Raw genomic sequence first — 16621 nt, 5'->3', positions numbered from 1 at the left:
TTTGTATTAATTTTGCCTACGCAGTAATAATATTGTTTTAATTATGACACATGTTTTAATTAATTAATTATTTGTTTAACCAATGATTATTAAAATGGCTTTTTAATTAAAACTAATTTATAATTTTTAATCTGTATTTTTATAAATAATTGTTAAAGTGATTAATACCAACTCAAATGTTTTGATTAATACTTGCTTAGTTTAACACAATATCTGTTAAATCCCATCTATTAGATTTATTACACCTAAAATATCATTTTATCCGTAAGTTCTTCGTTTTAATTCCAATTTTAGTGATTCTCGAACCTACGATCTTGTAGCGATGGATAGAATATTCTTATTCAGTTTGATTCCATGTTTGGTGTAATGTTATTTGTATCTATTCTTTGATTATTTGTATGTATTGCTACGAGTAGAAGCAAGGTCACGAGGAATTAGAAGCCCAACTTTGGGGGAGCACCTGAATAATTGGATTCACAAGTAAAAGGCAAGTTGTGTTCTTGATCACATTCTTTGACCTAATAATATTTATGGTTTTGTTAATCACCGTGGCACAGTTAGGACAACTTGATGGGACCTAATAGATTACCTAGTTTTGTTTACCCTACATCTTGCATACAAATAAATTATTGAGTAGTCTTGCTATTGCTGAACCTAATTTTTGGGTTAATGATACTGAAAGTCGCCTAGAGGGGGGGGTGAATAGGCAAATCTGAAATTTACAAACTTAAGCACAACTACAAGCCGGGGTTAGCGTTAGAAATAAAACCGAGTCCGAAAGAGAGGGTGAAAACAAATCAACCAAAGAAATAGAGCGAATGACACGGTGATTTGTTTTACCGAGGTTCAGTTCTTGCAAACCTACTCCCCGTTGAGGTGGTCACAAAGACCGGGTCTCTTTCAACCTTTTCTCTCTCTCAAACGGTCACCTAGACCGAGTGAGCTTTTCTCCTTAATCAAACGGGTCACTTAGACCCCTATAAGGACCACCACAACTTGGTGTCTCTTGCTTTGATTACAAGTTGCTTGAGAACAAGAAAGAGGAAGAAGAAAAACGATCCAAGCACAAGAGCTCAAAGAACACGAGTAAAACTCTCTCTTCTAGTCACTAATTGCTTTGAGTGGAGTTGGGACTTGGAGAGGCTTTGATTCAATTGAATTGTGTCTTGTATTGAATGCACTAGCTCTTGTATTGAGTGAGATGCCTGAAAAACTTGGATGCCTTGAATGGTGGTGGTTGGGGGTATTTATAGCCCCAACCACCAAAACAACCGTTGGGGAAGGCTATTGTCGATGGGCGCACCAGACACTGTCCGGTGCGCCAGCCACGTCACCCAACTGTTAGGGTTCTGACAGTTTCGAGCATTGGAGCACTGACTTCTTGGGGCACCGGATAGTCCGGTGCCGCACCGGACAGGCACTGCTCACTGTCCGGTGCGCCTTCTAGCGCTGCTCTGACTCTGCACGAACTGTCCGCGCACTGTTCACGCACCTTTTGCAGACGACCGTTGGCGCAGTAGCCGTTGCTCCGCATGGCACACCGGACAGTCCGGTGAATTATAGCGGAGTGGCCTGGAGAAAACCCGAAGCTGAGGAGTTCAGAGTGGATCTCCCTGGTGCACTGGACACTGTCCGGTGGCACACCGGACAGTCCGGTGCGCCAGACCAGGGCAGCCTTCGGTTTCTTTTGCTCCTTTCTTTTTGAACCCTAACTTGTTCTTTTTATTGGTTTGTGTTGAACCTATGGCACCTGTAGAACATATAATCTAGAGCAAACTAGTTAGTCCAATTGTTTGTGTTGGGTAGTTCAACCACCAAAATCATTTAGGAAAAGGTTTGACCCTATTTCCCTTTCAATCTCCCCCTTTTTGGTGATTGATGCCAACACAAACCAAAGCAAATATATAAGTGCAAAAATTGAACTAGTTTGCATAAGGTAAGTGCAAATGTTGCTTGGAATTAAACCAATATAATTATTTTAATAGATATGCATGGATTGTTTTCTTCTTATTTAACATTTTGGACCACGCTTGCACTACTAGTTTTGTTTTTGCAAATTATTTAGAAAATTCTTTTCAAAATCATTTTGCAAATAGTCAAAGGTATATGAATAAGATTTAAAGAAGCATTTTTAAGATTTGAAATTTTCTCCCCCTATTTCAAATTCTTTTCCTTTGACTCAAACAAAACTCCCCCTAAATGAAATTGTCCTCTTAGCTTTCAAGAGGGTTTTAGGATATACCAATTGAGATACTTCTCATTAGAGGAATACCAATTTGAAATATACCAATAAAACCAATAAAAATTTTCAAAACACAATTAAAAATTAGGTGGTGGTGCAGTCCTTTTGCTTTGGGCTAATACTCTCTCCCCCTTTGGCATGAATCGCCAAAAACGGAGACTTTGTGAGCCCTTTTTAAATTCTCTCCCCTTTGGCAAACAATATATGAGTGAAAGATTATACCAATGTGGAGAGATGGCGGAATACCGACAAAGAGTAGATAATACGATGGAGTTGAGTGGAAGCGTCGTCTTTGCCGAATACTCCATTTCCCTTTCAATTCTATGACTAAGTATAAGAATACACTTGAAAACACATTAGTCATAGACATAAAAGAGATACAATCAAAGGTATATAAGTGAGTGAGGTGTGCAAAATATCAATCGAAATTCCGAGAATCAAGAATGTTTAGCTCATTCCTAAGTTTGGTAAAAGTTTTCTCATCTAATGGTTTGGTAAAGATATCGACTAATTGTTCTTTGGTGCTAACATAAGCAATCTCGATATCCCCCCTTTGTTGGTGATCCCTCAAAAAGTGATACCGAATGACTATGTGCTTAGTGCGGCTGTGTTCAACGGGATTATCCGCCATGTGGATTGCACTCTCATTATCACATAGGAGAGGGACTTTGCTCAATTTGTAGCCATAGTCCCTGAGGGTTTGCCTCATCCAAAGTAATTGCGCACAACAATGGTCTGTGGTAATATACTCGGCTTCGGCGGTAGAAAGAGCTACTGAGTTTTGTTTCTTTGAAGCCCAAGACACCAGGGATCTTCCCAAGAACTGACAAGTCCCTGATGTGCTCTTTCTATCAAATTTACACCCTGCCCAATCAGCATCTGAATAACCTATTAAATCAAAAGAGGAACCCTTGGGGTACCAAAGACCAAACTTAGGTGTATGAACTAAATATCTCAAGATTCTTTTCACGGTCCTAAGGTGAACTTCCTTAGGATCGGCTTGGAATCTTGCACACATGCATACGTAAAGCATAATATCCGGTCGAGATGCACATAAATAGAGTAAAGATCCTATCATCGACCGGTATACCTTTTGATCTACGGATTTACCTCCCGTGTCGAGGTTGAGATGCCCATTAGTTCCCATGGGCGTCTTGATGGGCTTGGCATCCTTCATTCCAAACTTGGTGAGTATATCTTGTATGTACTTGGTTTGGCTGATGAAGGTGCCCTCTTGGAGTTGCTTCACTTGAAATCCTAGGAAGTACTTCAACTCCCCTATCATAGACATCTCGAATTTTTGAACCATGATCCTACTAAACTCTTCACAAGTAGATTTGTTAGTAGACCCAAATATGATATCATCAACATAAATTTGGCATACAAACAAATCATTTACAATGGTTTTAGTAAAGAGAGTAGGATCGGCTTTGCCGACTTTGAAGCCATTAGTGATAAGAAAATCTCTTAGGCATTCATACCATGCTCTTGGGGCTTGCTTGAGCCCATAAAGCGCCTTAGAGAGTTTATAGACATGGTTAGGATACTCACTATCTTCAAAGCCGGGAGGTTGCTCAACATAGACCTCTTCCTTGATTGGTCCATTGAGGAAGACACTCTTCACGTCCATTTGATAAAGCTTGAAGCCATGGTAAGTAGCATAGGCAAGTAATATGCGAATTGACTCAAGCCTAGCTACGGGTGCATAGGTTTCACCGAAATCCAAACCTTCGACTTGTGAATATCCTTTGGCTACAAGTCGGGCTTTGTTCCTTGTCACCACACCATGCTCATCTTGCTTGTTGTGGAATACCCACTTGGTTCTGAAAGGGAAATGTGCCCTTGGGCCATTTCTAAGTATCTTGGTGATTTAGTGCCCAACACAAGTGCCTAAGTGTAAAAAGGTGGACAAAGTACACATCAAGGATAAAGGTATGTTTCTCAGACTTAGTACATTATTTTATGGACTAATGTATTGTGTCTAAGTGCTGGAAACAGGAAAAATCCAATTGAAAATGTCTTGGCTCGAGCAGCCAAGATTCTGCTCAGTCTGGGAACACCGGACTGTCCGGTGGTGCACCGGACAGTGTCCGGTGCGCCAGGCTGGCTCGAGCGAAGTGGCCGCTCTCGGAAATTCACCGGCGACGTACGGCTATAATTCACCGGACTGTCCGGTGTGCACCGGACTGTCCGGTGAGCCAACGGTCGGCAGGGCCAACGGTCGGCCGCGCGATCTGCGCGGGACACGTGGCCGAGCCAATGGCTAGAAGGGGGCACCGGACTGTCCGGTGTGCACCGGACATGTCCGGTGCGCCAACGGCTCTCAGGTTGCCAACGGTCGACTGCGCCTTTTTTGGAAGGAAATCGGGCACCGGACAGTGTCCGGTGTGCACCGGACTGTCCGGTGCGCCAGTCGACAGAAGGCAAGATCAGCCTTCCTAGATTGCTCTCAATGGCTCCTAGCTGCCTTGGGGCTATAAAAGGGACCCCTAGGCGCATGGAGGAGTACACCAAGCATTCCTACAACATTCCTAAGCACCAAGACATCGATTCCGCGCCTTTGATTCTTTGCGATAGCAATTAGAGCTCTAGTTGAGTGGTGAACTCATTGAGTTGTGTTGTGAGCTCTCATTGCGACTTGTGTGCGTGGTGTTGCTGTGATTTCTTGTCTTGAGTGCATTGCTAATCCCTCCCTTGCTCTGTGCTTCTTTGTGAACTTCAAGTTGTAAGGGCGAGAGACTCCAAGTTGTGGAGATTCCTCGCAAACGGGATTGAGAAAAGCAAACAAAACACCGTGGTATTCAAGTGGGTCTTTGGACCGCTTGAGAGGGGTTGATTGCAACCCTCGTCCGTTGGGACGCCACAACATGGAGTAGGCAAGCGTTGGTCTTGGCCGAACCACGGGATAACCACCGTGCCATCTCTGTGATTGATCTTGTTGGTTATTGTGTTTTGTTGAAGATTCCTCTCTAGCCACTTGGCGGTTATTGTGCTAACATTTAACCAAGTTTTTGTGGCCTAAGTTTTAAGTGTTACAGGATCACCTATTCACCCCCCCTCTAGGTGCTCTCAATTGGTATCGGAGCCGTTCTCTTCACAAAGGGACTAACCGCCCGAAGAGATGGATCCTAAGGGGAAGGGTATCGTGATCAACGACAAAGAGAAGGAATCCTTCGTAAACGAGCCGAAGGATGACAAGCCTACCGACTCCGGCTCGGGCCATAGACGGAGAGATGGGAAGAAGAAGAAGACAAGGCGCATCAAGGAAATTGTCTACTACGACGACAGCGATGAGTCTACTTCTTCCCAAAAGGACGACGACCACAACGACTACGAGAGAAGGAAACCGGTCAATTCGAACTTTTCTTTTGATTACTCTCGTATTCCTCAAAGTACAAATGCTCATTTATTATCTATTCCACTTGGTAAACCTCCTCATTTTGATGGAGAGGACTACGGATTTTGGAGTCACAAAATGCGTAGTCACCTGTTCTCTCTCCATCCTAGTATATGGGAGATTGTAGAGAGTGGAATGCACTTTGATAGTTCGGATAGTCCCATGTTCATTAATGAGCAAATTCATAAGAATGCACAAGCTACTACTGTTCTTCTAGCTTCATTGTGCAGGGATGAATACCACAAAGTGAGCGGCTTGGATAACGCCAAGCAGATATGGGACACCCTCAAGATTTCACATGAGGGGAACGACATCACCTTGCTCACCAAGATGAAGTTGGTGGAGGGCGAGCTTGGACGATTCGCGATGATAAGGGGCGAGGAGCCGACACAAACATACAACCGACTCAAGACCCTTATCAACAAAATAAGGAGCTACGGAAGCACGCGATGGACGGACCACGACGTCGTCCGACTGATGCTAAGGTCCTTTACCGTTCTTGATCCTCATTTGGTGAATAATATTCGTGAGAATCCCAGGTACACCAAAATGTCGCCCGAAGAAGTCCTTGGAAAATTCGTAAGCGGGCGAATGATGATCAAGGAGGCGAGGTACGTGGACGACGCATTGAATGGTCCAATCAACGAGTCTCAACCCCTTGCTCTCAAGGCTACAAGAAGCAAGGAGGCGCTACCTAGCAAGGTGGCACAAATTGAGGCGGCCGAACTCAATGATGATGAGATGGCCCTCATCATCAAGAGATTCAAGACGGCGCTAAAGGGTCGCAAGGGGCAGCCAAGCAAGACCAAGACAAAGGGGAAGCGCTCATGCTTCAAATATGGTAAGCTTGGTCATTTTATTGCTAACTGTCCCGACAATGATAGTGATCAGGATCAAGGGAACAAGAGGGAGAAGAAGAAGAACTATAAGAAGGCAAAGGGCGAGGCACATCTTGGCAAGGAGTGGGATTCAGATTGCTCCTTGTCCGACTCTGACAATGAAGGACTCGCCGCCACCGCCTTCAACAAGTCATCCCTCTTCCCCAACGAGCGTCACACATGCCTTATGGCAAGGGAGAAGAAGGTATGTACTCGAGACTCTACTTATGCTTCTTCAAGTGAGGACGAATCTAGTGATGAGGATGAAATAGATTATTCATGTTTATTTAAGGGCCTAGATAGAACCAAGGTAGATAAAATTAATGAATTGATTGATGCCTTGAATGATAAGAATAGGCTTTTAGAAAAACAAGAGGACTTGTTGTATGAAGAACATGAAAAATTTGTAGAAGCACAAAAATCTCATGCCTTAGAAGTTAAGAGAAATGAAATGCTTTCGTATGAATTATCTTCTTGCCATGAAACAATTTCTAGCTTAAGGAGCATTAATGATGATTTGAATGCTAAGTTAGAAATAGCTAGTAAATCAACAACTTGTGTAGAAAATGTTGTTATTTGCAATAGATGTAAGGATTTTGATATTGATGCTTGTAGTGAACACATAGCTTCTATTGCAAAGTTAAATGATGAAATGGCTAGTCTTAATGCTCAACTTAAGGCTAGCAAAAGTGATTTCGATAAACTAAAATTTGCTAGGGATGCCTACACGATTGGTAGACACCCCTCAATTAAGGATGGGCTTGGCTTCAAGAGGGAAGCCAAGAACTTAACAAGACATAAGGCTCCCATCTCCGCCAAGGAGAAAGGGAAGGCCCCTATGGCAAGCAGTACTAAAAAGAACCATGCTTTTATGTACAATGATAGAAGACAGTCTCATAGGAGTTGTAATGCTTTTGATTCACATGCCTATGATTCTTATACTACGTATGCTTCCAGTTCTTCCTATATGCATGGTAGAGATATGCCTAGGAAAAATATTCATCATGTGCCTAGAAAGAATATTGTTCATGTTCCTAGGAAAGTTATGAATGGTCCCTCTACAATTTATCATGCTTTAAATGCTTCCTTTGCTATTTGTAGAAAGGATAGGAAGATAGTTGCTAGGAAATTAGGGGCAAAATGCAAGGGTGATAAAACTTGCATTTGGGTCCCTAAGGAAATTATGACTAACCTTGTAGGACCCAACAAGAGTTGGGTACCTAAGACCCAAGCCTAAATTTGCCTTGCAGGTTTATGCATCCGGGGGTTCAAGCTGGATTATCGACAGCGGATGCACAAACCATATGACGGGGGAGAAGAAGATGTTCACCTCCTACGTCAAGAATAAGGATTCCCAAGATTCAATCATATTCGGTGATGGGAACCAAGGCAAGGTGAAAGGTTTAGGCAAGATTGCAATATCTAATGAGCACTCTATCTCTAATGTGTTTTTAGTTGAGTCTCTTGGATATAATTTACTATCTGTTAGTCAATTATATAATATGGGATATAATTGTCTATTTACAAATATAGATGTGTCTGTCTTTAGAAGATGTGATGGTTCACTAGCTTTTAAGGGTGTACTAGATGGCAAACTTTACTTAGTTGATTTTGCAAAAGAAGAGGCCGGTCTAGATGCATGCTTAATGGCTAAGACTTGCATGGGCTGGTTGTGGCATCGCCGCTTAGCACATGTGGGGATGAAGAACCTCCACAAGCTTCTAAAGGGAGAACACGTGATAGGTCTAACCAATGTACAGTTCGAAAAAGATAGACCTTGTGCAGCTTGTCAAGCAGGGAAACAGGTGGGAGGCTCTCATCACACCAAAAATGTGATGACAACATCAAGACCCCTGGAGCTGCTACATATGGACCTCTTCGGACCCGTCGCCTATCTGAGCATAGGAGGAAGTAAGTATGGTCTAGTTATTGTTGATGACTTTTCCCGCTTCACTTGGGTGTTCTTTTTGCAGGATAAGTCTGAAACCCAAGGGACCCTCAAGCGCTTCCTAAGGAGAGCTCAAAATGAGTTTGAGCTCAAGGTAAAGAAGATAAGAAGCGACAATGGGTCCGAGTTCAAGAACCTTCAAGTGGAGGAGTTCCTTGAGGAGGAGGGGATCAAGCACGAGTTCTCCGCTCCCTACACACCTCAGCAAAATGGTGTGGTAGAGAGGAAGAACAGGACGCTCATAGATATGGCGAGGACTATGCTTGGAGAGTTCAAGACCCCCGAGCGTTTTTGGTCGGAAGCTGTGAACACGGCTTGCCACGCCATCAACAGGGTCTACCTTCACCGCCTCCTCAAGAAGACTTCATATGAGCTGCTGGCTGGTAACAAACCCAATGTATCTTATTTTCGTGTATTTGGGAGCAAGTGTTATATTCTTGTGAAGAAAGGTAGAACCTCTAAATTTGCTCCCAAAGCTATAGAAGGGTTTTTATTAGGTTATGATTCAAATACAAAGGCGTATAGGGTCTTCAACAAATCATCGAGTTTGGTTGAAGTCTCTAGCGACGTTGTATTTGATGAGACTAATGGCTCTCCAAGAGAGCAAGTTGTTGATCTTGATGATGTAGATGAAGAAGATGTTCCAACGGCCGCGATACGCACCATGGCGATTGGAGATGTGCGGCCTCAGGAACAATTGGAGCAAGATCAACCGTCTTCCTCAACTATGGTGCATTCCCCATTCCAAGATGACGAACAGGTACCTCAAGTGGAGGCGCATGATCAAGGGGGAGCACAGGATGATCAAGTTGAAGAGGAAGAAGCACCTCAGGCACCTCCAACCCAAGTTCGAGCGACGATCCAAAGGGATCATCCCGTCGACCAAATATTGGGTGATATTAGCAAGGGAGTAACTACTCGTTCAAGATTAGTTAATTTTTGTGAGCATTACTCTTTTGTCTCTTCTATTGAGCCTTTCAGGGTAGAAGAGGCCTTGCTAGATCCGGACTGGGTGTTGGCCATGCAGGAGGAACTCAACAACTTCAAGCGCAATGAAGTTTGGACACTGGTGCCTCGTCCCAAGCAAAATGTTGTGGGAACCAAGTGGGTGTTCCGCAACAAACAGGACGAGCACGGGGTGGTGACAAGAAACAAGGCTCGGCTTGTGGCAAAAGGTTATGCCCAAGTCGCAGGTTTGGACTTTGAGGAGACATTCGCTCCTGTGGCTAGGCTAGAATCAATTCGTATCTTGCTAGCATATGCCGCTCACCATTCTTTTAGGTTGTACCAAATGGATGTGAAGAGCGCTTTCCTCAACGGGCCGATCAAAGAGGAGGTGTACGTGGAGCAACCCCCTGGCTTCGAGGATGAACGGTACCCCGACCACGTGTGTAAGCTCTCTAAGGCGCTCTATGGACTTAAGCAAGCCCCAAGAGCATGGTATGAATGCCTTAGAGACTTTTTAATTGCTAATGCTTTCAAGGTTGGGAAAGCCGATCCAACTCTTTTTACCAAGACTTGCGATGGTGATCTTTTTGTGTGCCAAATTTATGTCGATGACATAATATTTGGTTCTAGTAATCAAAAGTCTTGTGAAGAGTTTAGCAGGGTTATGACTCAGAAATTCGAGATGTCGATGATGGGCGAGTTGAACTACTTCCTTGGGTTCCAAGTGAAGCAACTCAAGGACGACACTTTCATCTCCCAAACGAAGTACACGCAAGACTTGCTAAAGCGGTTTGGGATGAAGGACGCCAAGCCCGCAAAGACGCCGATGGGAACTGACGGACACACCGACCTCAACAAAGGAGGTAAGTCCGTTGATCAAAAAGCATACCGGTCCATGATAGGTTCTTTGCTTTATTTATGTGCTAGTAGACCGGATATTATGCTTAGTGTATGCATGTGTGCTAGATTTCAATCCGATCCTAAGGAGTGTCACTTAGTGGCTGTGAAGCGAATTCTTCGATACTTAGTCGCTACGCCTTGCTTCGGGATCTAGTATCCAAAGGGATCTAACTTTGACTTGATTGGGTACTCAGATTCCGACTATGCTGGATGTAAGGTCGATAGGAAGAGTACATCGGGGACGTGCCAATTCTTAGGAAGGTCCCTGGTGTCATGGAATTCTAAGAAACAAACTTCCGTTGCCCTATCCACCGCTGAGGCCGAGTATGTTGCCGCAGGACAGTGTTGCGCGCAACTACTTTGGATGAGGCAAACCCTCAGGGACTTTGGCTACAATCTGAGCAAAGTCCCACTCCTATGTGATAATGAGAGTGCTATCTGAATAGCGGAAAATCCTGTTGAGCACAGCCACACAAAGCACATTGACATCCGATATCACTTTTTGAGAGACCACCAGCAAAAGGGAGATATCGAAGTGTTTCATGTTAGCACCGAGAACCAGCTAGCCGATATCTTTACCAAGCCTCTAGATGAGAAGACCTTTTGCAGGCTGCGTAGTGAGCTAAATGTCCTAGATTCGCGGAACTTGGATTGATTTATAGCATACATGTATTTCTGCCTTTGATCATGTTCCTTATGCATTTTGTTGCTTACTTGTGGTGCTCAAGTTGTACAAACACTCCCTGGACCTCACAAGTCCTTTTTGCAAGTGATGCACATATTTAGGGGGAGCTGTGCTACAACTTGACCCTTTGAGACTAACCATATGCTTGAGTTTGCTTGTTTTAGTCTCAAAGGAGGTTTGTAAGGGAAAAGGTGGACTTGGACCATGAAAGACTTCCACTGCACTCCGATGAGAGGGTAACTTATTCTGTGGCGGAACTGCCCGAATTATTCCAACTTAAGTGCCTAAGTCCCGCCTTAGAGGCTAGACCACACTTAAATGGGAATAACCCGTCAATCCCTCGGATCTAGTCCGACAAGGCCACTGACAGGATCAAGTACCACAATCTCACTCGATGGTGAGTCACAGAGCAAATACAATAAAGCATAAAACCATGCATTAAAGAGTATTTAATTATTACATCACCATCATCATCATCGGAGTTTTTGCAAAAGTAACTATCATTGTTCGAAGTGCAGCGGAATAAAACTAACAGTAATTAAACAGAGAGATGGGGAAGCCTGTCCCATCACTCCTCATGCTCCTCCTCAGCCGAGGCCGGGTCCCACTCGACAGTCCAACCCGGTGGCAAGGTGGACGGCCAAGTCACTCCAGCAACCATGTCCTCCAGAGAACCTGTAAAATTATGCCACAAGCAAGGCTGAGTATACTAATACTCAGCTAGACTTACCCGGTGTGAGGAGTCTACTCCTCTACCTCTAGACATGCAGCTGTTTGGCTGTGGGGTTTGGTTGCCAAAAGCACTAGCTGAGTTTCTAAATCAAGATTTTAACTTTGTCAAGATTAAGTGTGACTCTCTTAAGGCTAAAGATGTACTATCTATTCATACATAGTAGCAAGCATTTTTAGCAATCAACATCTTGTATCATCTCAACGCAGTTCCCCTTGTTACTCAATGTAGCAGCATGGATCAAGCAGTCTCATTAGTTGCGAGAAGCAGACGATTCGAATCGAGTTTTTATCCTTGCAAGGTAAACCTAAACACACGACATGCAGGGGCACTCCGTCCCCACACACATCAACCGTCCCCATCGATTCCCTGGCAACAGATCAGGGCTCACCGCCTTGGCGTACAATGCCCCACTGACCCCGACTGGCCGTCGTGCAGTGACCGCACTTGTACCCACCATAACCGGAATGGGAGACCACGTCTCAGGTCGCGTGAGGGGTAAAGTCTGCGGGCAGGCTCACTCAGGTACTAGGCTTACCGATTTACCATATTTCTCGGTATGTGTTTAGTACGTTCAAACGCTTGACTCACGGTACCACACCTTAATCCTTATTCAACTTTTTATCCCGTGGACAACCAATCCCCATAGATTGTTGCCCACAACCAACATCAGTTCGATATGAAAGTGGATACAATCAATGTCCTGATCTCGCGCGAGTGCTAGAAAAATCACTCGTCTTCTACCGAGATCCTACTTAATAAAGCAGCTACTCGACCTAGCATACTAGTATTCATCTCAATAGGAAATCCTGAGATCATGCAACTAGGGTTTCAAACAATTCCTACACTTAAGTGCACAATCAATCCTACAATCATTAAGTGAAGTAAAATAGCATAAATAACAGGTTATGCATAAAACCGGGGCTTGCCTTCCAAAGCAGTGGCTAGCAGGTCCTCTGGTGCAGGCTCGGGTGCTGGCTCCGGGGCTACCTCCTGAGCAGCTCCTTGCTCCGGCACGAGGATGTACTCTCCGTCAGCAAGATTACAGTCTATCGAAATGCAATGAACATGTATGTCATGATTATGCAAGATTTAAGAACATTAAGCTAAAGAAACTAAGTCAAGAATTAACTTAGGGTTTCCTAGTCATTCGGGGCTCCCAGTGGGTTAGGCTTATTACTGTTTAGGCTTGGGTTTTCAGTGAGGATAACATAGTGGATTGGTATTGTCTTGATACATTTTAGTGGACAGATTACGAAGGTTTTAGGATAACATTAATTCACCTTATTCATTTTCCTTTCTTTCATCTCCATTTAGGGTTTCTAGTGTAGGTTTGAACTACGACAGTGTTTTAATAATTTCCAAAAATTCTGTAAAAATTACAGTGGGTTGTCATTTGCTATTCTAACTTGTTTTAAGAAGTTGAGGCTTAAAGTACAAAGGCTAGGCTTTAATAAAAAATAACAATAGTTAGGCAAAATGGGCCACTTTACACTACACCTCTTAGTTAGGGGTAGGTTCTGTCCTAAAGGTTATTTTTGCTGGCATCCCATGGTAATAATAGGCTTCTGTGCTAAAAATCACAGAAAACTAAGGGGTGGTTATTTAGTTATGACTTTCTAAAGTTTAATGTCAAAAAGGCACTTTCTATTACATTATTATTTGAAAAATGTCAAACAGCAGATTTCATATTTTTCCTAAGTTCTCATTAATAAAACATTAGTTATCCCAAGGGTGGGGTGTTTCTACCTTGGGGTTATTTTTGTAGGGTTTTTCTAAGTTATCCTTGTTTTATTAAAATAAAAGGTATCCTACTTAATTTGTACTAAACCAGGGTATGATAGATTTTTCCAGTGATCTATATTGATTGAGTATCCCAACAAAAATAGGGGTGCTCTCTGGTTTATTGGTTAAATTACATTTTCTATTTTTCTTACCCTTAAGCATATTATGGAATAAGGGGTAAAAACTAACTTAATAGAGTGGCCAGAGAGGTTCAACATTTTTAAACAGGTTAGTAGGTAAATATAAACTTCTCCAAATTTTCCTAACCCTAGTCAAATAGCCTAACTATTTTTCTTACTATTATTGAGCTTTTGGCCAAAACTAACATTAAATCAGAACTTTTAAGTTTTCCATAGTACCAAGGGGTTTTTATATTTTTCTTAAATAGGTTACATTAATTGGAGTCTGACAAAATTTGTTTGACCAAATTTGGATGAACTAATCATAAGTTATGAATTTTTAAAGTCTCTGTTCAATTTAAAATAGAATTTAAAAAGAGTTTCCTGGAAAAACAGTTTACACCGGGGTCCCTGGGTTTAAACTAAATCCTCCTTCGCAAATCTACCCTCACGCCACTATTCCCCTGTGTCTCTGACATTTCACAAAACCCCCCGACCTTCTCTCCCTCTCACCCGCAGTCCTTCCCCTAACTGAAACAGTAACCGCGGGAAATAAAAGGGTGGCGCGGCTTACCGGCGGCGAGGGAGGTCCGGCGAAGGGTGGGGTCGGCTCGGGGAGACTCTGGCGGTCACGTCGAGGTACGGCTTGACGTCGGAGATGGCCGGAATCGCCCGGTCCACGCGTGCAGGCGGGTGTCCTCGTCGGCGGCGAGTATACCGGCCAAACCACGGCGAACTGGTTCAATCCGAGGGCATGGTAAGCTTCACGGGGTCACGCAGCGACTGTGTGCACAAGGAATCGAAGGATGGTGGAGTGGTTTACCCGGTCCACGTACTCCGGCGGGGCCGAGAGCTCCGGCGAGCGTGGACTGGCTTCTCCGGCGAAGTAAACTCCGATTCCTTGCTTGGGGAGCCTCACAGAGGTGTGCACAGTCTTCTCCGAGGGCTGGACGGGGTTGGGAATGGCTCTACTGGCCGGTCTATGGTGACAGAGGGATTGGGCGGCCGCGGACTCGCTGCGCACGGGCAAACGGCGACGAGCTAACTCCGGTGAGGTTTGGAGGGTGCGCGGAAGGGTGTAGTCGAAGCCTGGGAGGGCTTTATAAGCTCGGGCGCGGGCCACGACGCTGGTTTGGCTCGGGCGCGGCGCTGGGCATGCGGGGACGCGCGCGAGCGTGCTCTGGCGCGGGCAGAAGGCGTCGAACACGTGGAGGTGAGTTTCTTCCAGTGTTCAAACGTCTCCAGAGATCGCAAACGTGCGAATCTCGCCATGAATCCGGCGCAGACCTCCTCCTGGCACCTAGGGCTATCTCACATGTGTGAGTTCCAAGGGATGATACGCCCTAGATCGGGAGATAGACGGGCGCCAAATCTGGCTTGTCTCACTGCCCACACCGCGACAAAACTGATGCCAAATCCTGTCAAACGTCCAAGTCTCGGTGTCCACTTTTTCCAGGGGGTGCCTTAGGTGGTATACCACATTTTTGGTATAGAACCCAAGTGGTTTTGGTGCCATTTTCAAGGTGAACACGGTTGATCCTTAAACTAGGGTTAAAAATGGACTTAGAGTGAAATAGAGAGCTCTAGCTCTCTCTCCACTTGGAGATTTGAATTGGGGTTTCTTCAGGGGTCTTTTTGCATTATTTCACTCCCTTAATTGTTGGTAAGAAGGTTGCTTAAGGTTTGGGTAAATGTTACTCATGTTTTGCACACTTGTCCACTCTCTTTTCCCTCTTATCTAGGGTTTTGGGAGATAGGGTTTAAGAGAGGTCTAGGGGTCTCCCCTCTTATCCAAGATAGTGAGTGTGCAAGGATTAGAGCAATGCTTCTTATGTCATTGGCAACTTTATTAGCACTTGATCTCCAAGTTCTTATGTGTTGCCCTAAGCCTTTACCCCTTGTGATCACAGCTTCTAGTGCCAAGGTGGGCTCTAGCCAAGGTAACACCTGGGGTGTTACAGCCCTCCCCCCTTAAAGGAATCTCGTCCCGAGATTTCAGGTAGAGTCCCTTGGAGGGTGCTTGAAGGTGGGCTGGTGTGGTTTTTTTCCTTTACACTTAAGTTTCTCTTATTAACTGCTCTTCGAATGTCATCCTCTTTGCAACTTCAGAAGGAAGCCCTTCTTAAATTAAATCCACAACTTAGACTATCCTTGTTATCTAAGTTTTTCTTATAATTGAATTCAAAAGGGCAGGTGGGGGTGGGGTTTTTGGGGTTTCATACCGATTCCTTTGGGGTAGAAAGTCGGGGAAGCGAGAGCGTAGAAAATCCTCAGTCTCCCATGTAGCTTCTTCTGCTGAATGGTGACTCCACTGAACTTTATACATTCTGATCGACCTTGCCCGAGTTGATCTCTCTTTTTGATCTAGCACCTTAACAGGGTACTCTTGGTAAGATAAGTCTGGTTCTATCTCAATTTCTGGTTCCGGTAGCACTTCAGTGGGTAGACGAACGCATTTCCGCAGCTGAGATACATGGAACACATTGTGAACTGCTGACATGTGAGGTGGCAATTCCACTTGATAGGCTACGGGTCCACAAGCCTCCTTGATCTCGTATGGCCCAATGTAGCGAGGAGCTAACTTGCCCTTGATCCCGAATCTCTGAACACCCTTGGTGGGTGATACCTTAAGATAAACATGATCTCCCACCTCAAATTGCAGGGGTTTCCGCCTCTTGTCATGATAGCTCTTTTGCCTGGCCTAAGCAGCTTCCAAGTTCTTGGTAATAACTCTGACTTTTGCCTTTGCCTCGAGTACCAAGTCTGGCCCAAAAATTTCCCTTTCTTCTGCTTGAGACCAATTGAGTGGGGTCCTACACCTTCTCCCATATAATGCCTCAAAAGGTGCCATCTTCAGACTGGATTGATAACTGTTATTGTAAGAAAACTCCGCCAAAGACAGACACTTGTCCCAATCCTTCCCGTAGTGTAGTGCACACGCTCGCAACATGTCTTCCAAAATCTGATTTACCCTTTCTGTCTGGCCATC

The sequence above is a fragment of the Zea mays genome, chromosome 9 (assembly GCF_902167145.1).
Source record: "Zea mays cultivar B73 chromosome 9, Zm-B73-REFERENCE-NAM-5.0, whole genome shotgun sequence".
Taxonomy (NCBI): domain Eukaryota; kingdom Viridiplantae; phylum Streptophyta; class Magnoliopsida; order Poales; family Poaceae; genus Zea; species Zea mays.
The sequence above is the reverse complement of the archived record's forward strand: the minus strand, read 5'-3'. Positions refer to the sequence as shown.